Source organism: Lycium barbarum, chromosome 7, assembly GCF_019175385.1.
Source record: "Lycium barbarum isolate Lr01 chromosome 7, ASM1917538v2, whole genome shotgun sequence".
Classification (NCBI taxonomy): Eukaryota; Viridiplantae; Streptophyta; class Magnoliopsida; order Solanales; family Solanaceae; genus Lycium; species Lycium barbarum.
The window spans coordinates 49406333-49411392 of NC_083343.1; the positions used below are offsets into that span (position 1 = coordinate 49406333).

At 41.2% G+C, this 5060-nt stretch overlaps 1 non-coding gene across 1 annotated transcript; it reads right to left on the reverse strand.

Annotated features, from left to right (window-relative positions):
- Positions 1 to 1262: 1262 nt before the first annotated feature.
- LOC132604771 (small nucleolar RNA R71) lies at positions 1263 to 1368 on the reverse strand. Its single transcript, XR_009568872.1, has one exon. It is a non-coding gene; the product is annotated as a small nucleolar RNA R71 (small nucleolar RNA).
- Positions 1369 to 5060: the final 3692 nt, after the last annotated feature.

Here is a 5060-nt window from a genome sequence, read left to right on the forward strand (position 1 = left end):
TTCAATTTCTTGTTTCTTGTTCTTTGTCATGAGTAGCTAATTTCTCTTACTAGGGTTGTGAACCTAATTATGGGTGTTTTGTGATTGGGTTTGTGATTGATATACACATAATGGATTATTAGGGTTTAGTTATTCTTCATTCTTCATTCATAATTAATGGTTGCAACATTGATTAAAGCCATAAACCTTGATTTATTTGGGAAAATAATTAGGGTTGGTAAGAATAACTAACAAGGACTCAAAGCTTTAAACTTTTTTTAATAAATTCACTTAGTAATAAGAAGAATTTACTTGGCATGATTAATCGTTCTTCATAGTTACTTTCTTATATTTGGGAAAATCATAGAAAGAGATAATCTTTATTTATTGGGAAATAGTAGAGATTCATATAGAGATTAAGTGCATTCATATAATGATCCATTAGAAGTATATCAAGATCAATACCCATGATCATACACCCTATCTAACGGGGACACAAACTTAGTTTCTTTTACCATAAATTTCCACCAAAGCAAGTAGATATAAATTAGTTATAGAAAAACCAACTATTGCCGAAATCATCAGATTAAGACATTAGACCTAAGCTTAGCATCCTATGACTTTAGTAGCCTTTTCACACCATATTCCCTGTGGAATTCGACCCCAACCTTGTTGGGTTACTATATTTGACAACGTCCGCGTTATACCATTAATAGGTGTAATTTGAGCGTATCAATTTTTTGTGCCGTTGCCGGGGAATACGGTTTTGAAATTACTAAATAGTGTTTGCTATATTGAAGTCTTTTGCTTATTCCATCACACCTTGTTTGCTACTCTGTGTAAACCAGGTGAACATGAATCAGAATTAGCAAAATCAACGTGCTGCCAACTAGGGGAATCGGTTGAACAATCAGGCGAATGAATCAGATGATGAGAATATTTTCGCTGATCTTGTTGCAGAGGAGGACTATGCATCTGCTATTGTTCAGCCTCGAGTTTTAGCTGCTAGCGTGAAAATTGATTCCTCTCTATACCAGTTGTTGAAGCTTGAGGGATACTTTCGAAACTCTACCAAGAATGACCCTCAACGTCATTTGCAGAATTTTGTGGATGTGTGTGCTAATCACATCCAGAACAACGTTCCACAAGATGTTATTCAAATATTCCTTAACCGGGGAGGCAAGAACATGGTTTGAGAAGCTGCCCCAAAATTCAATTACTTCATGGGCAGAGATGGTGATTGCTTTTCTCACAAAATGGTACCCCAACTAGCAAGAAGGCTGAAATTCGTGACAAGATATATGAATTCAAGCAGCGACCGGGGGAATAACTATATGAAGCCTAGGAGAGATTCAAGGAGTATTTGCAGAAGAGCCCGAATCATGGTTTTCTGGAACACATATTAATGGAGAAGTTCTACCGAGGGCTAGATCCAGTGACACAGTCAGTTGCCAATAATGCAGCTGATGGTTGTTTCATAAACAAAACCTTTCGACGAGTGACCAACATACTTAACAAGCTAATGACTCATAATCAAGCTTAGCACTCAAACAATGCTGATGTGGTACCATATGGTAGTGTTATGATCCAGAATATCGTAATGGAGAATCAAGACACCCGATAAACATTGGCAGAACTTGCAACAAGTATCTCCTTGCTAACGAAGAAGTTTGATGAATCCCAGATCAAGAAAGTAAATGTTTGTGAGGATGATACAGTTTGCCAAAAGGGATGTACCATACTCAAGATGGTCCGTTCTATGATGGGCCACCTATGCAGGTTGAAGATGCTAATAATGTTAATAACTCTCAAGGGGGTTACCAGAGACAGAATTACCAAGGTGGTTATCAGAATCAGAATCAATGGAGACCTCAGCAAGGTCAAGGTGCTTATAACAGCTCTGGGAACTACAATAATAATTATGGTGATGCGAACCAAGGGAGTTACAACCACCGAAAGGGCAGTCAACAGAGCAAGGTAGTTCGAAGATTGAATCAATGCTTGAGAAGATTCCGGCCAATCAATCTAAGTCTGAAAGGACTTTATCTGGGCTGACAGAAATAGTGGGTTCCCATACAGCGGCTATTCAAAAGCTTGAGTCACAGATGAGGGATATTTCTACAGAGCAGCACCCTTCTAAAAAGGGAGGACTTCCGAGTGACACTATTCCAAATCCAAACAATGAGGGAGGCGATGTAGACCGTGTGTTTGCCATCACTACTAGGAGTGGTAAAATACTCCAGGGGGTTGATGAGAAGGTGATTGATCTTGAGCCGATAGATGAAGAGGATGGGGTGCAGTCTAAAGCACCCATTATTGCTAATGAGAATCCTACTGACAAGAAGGTTGCTGATATTCCAGAGATGGTGAAGGAAGCTGATAACAAAAGCAAGCAGGCTGTAAAAGGAGCTCTCCGCCCTTTGACGCGACTTTTCAAATCTAAACCTCCCTTTCCTTACAAGCTGGTAAAGAAGAAGGAAGATGCTAAGTTCGAGAAGTTTTATGATCAGTTGAAGCAGTTATCTCTAAAATTTCCCTTCTTGGAAGCTGTCAAGGAGATGCCCGGTTTTGCTAAATATTTGAAGGATCTGCTGACCAATAAGAAGACGGTTTAACATGAAACCGTGAGTTTGACTCAGACTGTGAGTTCTATCATTTCAACTACAACTGTGCAGAAAAAGGGAGATCCTGGGGCGTTCACCCTTCCTTATTCTGTTGGGCACCATGATTTTGCTCGTGCTTTGTGTGATAATGGGGCGAGTACTAATTTGATGCCTCTTGCTATATACAAACAATCAGGTTTGGGGATACCAAGGCCGACTACTATGAGGTTACAAATGGCTGATAGGTCTATCAAAAGACCTGTTGGGGTGGTTGATGATGTACATGTGCGGGTTGGTGATTTTATGATGCCCGTCGATTATGTGATTCTTGATTGTGCTATTGTTCAGGACATTCCTATTATTCTGGGGAGACCTTTCCTTGCTACATGGAGAGCTCTGATGGATTCAGAGAAAAATAAAATCAAGTTCCGAGTCAACGATGAAGAAGTGACTTTTCAGGCTAGCAAAGAGGATGAAGTTACCAAGTGCTTACAAGAGTATTTCGATAATTGATTCATTTGATGTTGTTGATGTAGCAGTGTAGTTCAAGATTGAAGAATAATGTTTGGGTGAAGCTCTAGCTGGTATTCTTATGAATTTTAATGCTGAAGACATGGAAGGCTATGTGGAGACAATTAATTCACTTGTTGGGTTGGGCTCATATTCATACCACCCAAAGAAGCTAAATCTTGATTTGGAAAATAGAAAAACTCCTCCAGCAAAGCCTTCGATCATTGAGCCACCTAAGTTGGAGCTTAAGAAGCTCCCATCACATCTGAAATATGAGTTCCTCGATCTGGACAATACATTATCGGTGATTATTTCAGCCCTATTGACAGAGGAGCAGATTCTACAGCTTTTGGAGGTGTTACGGGAGTATAGGCGTGCTATTAGTTGGACCATAGCAGACATCCGAGGTATTTCATCTGGGATCTGTGAGCATAAAATCCAGTTGGAGGAGGATAGCAAACCAAGTGTGGAGCATCAGAGGCGACTGAATGAGAATATGCAAGAGGCTGTCAAGAAAGAGATCATCAAATGGTTAGATGGGAGTAGTTTACCCAATTTCTGATAGTAAATGGGTGAGCCCAGTCCAATGTGTTCCTAAGAAGGGCGACATCACTGTTGTGCCCAATGCAAAGAATGAGTTGATCCCAACCAGAACTGTCACTGGATGGAGAGTTTGCCTGGACTATCGCAATCTCAACACAGCCACTTGCAAGGACCATTTCCCTATTCCCTTCATTGATCAGATGCTTGATAGGCTAGCGGGGTGTTCTTACTATTGCTTCCTTGATGGTTATTCGGGCTACAATCAGATCAACATTGCTTTGGAAGATCAAGAGAAGACCACTTTTACTTGTCCTTATGGGACGTTTGCATTTAGCCAGATGCCTTTTGGTATGTGTAATGCAGCAACCACTTTTCATAGGTGCATGATGTCAATCTTCTCAGACATGGTAGAGGACTTCTTGGAAGTATTCATGGATGATTTTTCTGTTGTGGGAGATTCGTTTGAAGATTGTCTTGGCCATCTGGGCCAAGTGCTGAAAAGGTGTGAAGAGACAAATCTCATGCTAAATTGGGAGAAGTGCCATTTTATGGTGAAAGAAGGAATCATCCTCAGTTACAAAATCTCTGAAAAAGGAATCGAGGTCGATCAAGCGAAAATTGATGTGATTGCAAAACTTCCACTACCTATCTCGGTCAAAGGTATCCGAAGTTTCTTCGGACGTGCTGGGTTCTACAGGCACTTCATCAAAGATTTCTCCAAGATTGCCAACCCAATGTGCAAGCTTCTTGAAAAAGAGGCGAAGTTTGAATTTGATGATAAGTGCCGGAAGGCATTTGAGGAGTTAAAAGAGCGTCTCACTACTGCTCCTATTGTTGTTGCTCCTGACTGGTCCCTGCCACTTGATCTAATGTGTGATGCTAGTGGTTTTGCAATAGATGCTGTGCTCGGGCAGAGGCAAAATAAAATTATGCACCCGATCTATCATGCAAGCAGAACACTGAATGCTGCCCAAATGAATTACACAGTGACGGAGCAAGAGCTGCTTGCCATTGTGTTTGCTTTTGAGAAATTTCGGGCCTACTTGTTGGGGTCCAAAGTAGTAGTTTACACTGATCATGCAGCCTTGAGATACCTCATGGCAAAGAAGGAAACAAAGCCGCGACTGATCAGAGGGGTGCTATTGCTGCAAGAGTTTGATTTTGAGGTGAAGGACCGTAAGAGCACTGAAAACCAGGTTGCTGACCATCTCTCTCGGCTTGAAGAGGCTGGGAGACCTTCTGATGAGCTTTATACAGATGATGCTTTTCCGAATGAGAGGGTGTTGGCTGTGTCAATGGAGGTGGCACCGTGGTATGCTGACATTGCCAATTATTTGGTAACAGACATAGTTCCAGAAGATATCAAAGCCTACCAAAAGAAGAAATTCTTGCGGGATGCTCGGCAGTACTATTGGGACGAGCCTT